Raw genomic sequence first — 255 nt, forward strand, 5'->3', positions numbered from 1 at the left:
ACAAGGCTCTAGTGTTTATCTCTTGGATTCTTTAACCGGAATCTTCGTGGTATAGGCGAGAACTGATGGCAGCATTCAAGAGAATCTGGAAGGTCTAACCTTGTCTATGGTATTCTGAGTAGGATTTAATGATTGAATGACTGTGACGTGCTTCAAACTCCTAGCAGGCGGGGTGTTAGTGACAGACGCAAAAGAATCAATGGATTCTATTCCGGCCTGACCGAGAACCGACAGCTGATTAGCCATATGCTGTGA

Source organism: Arachis duranensis, chromosome 8 (assembly GCF_000817695.3).
Source record: "Arachis duranensis cultivar V14167 chromosome 8, aradu.V14167.gnm2.J7QH, whole genome shotgun sequence".
Lineage (NCBI taxonomy): Eukaryota > Viridiplantae > Streptophyta > Magnoliopsida > Fabales > Fabaceae > Arachis > Arachis duranensis.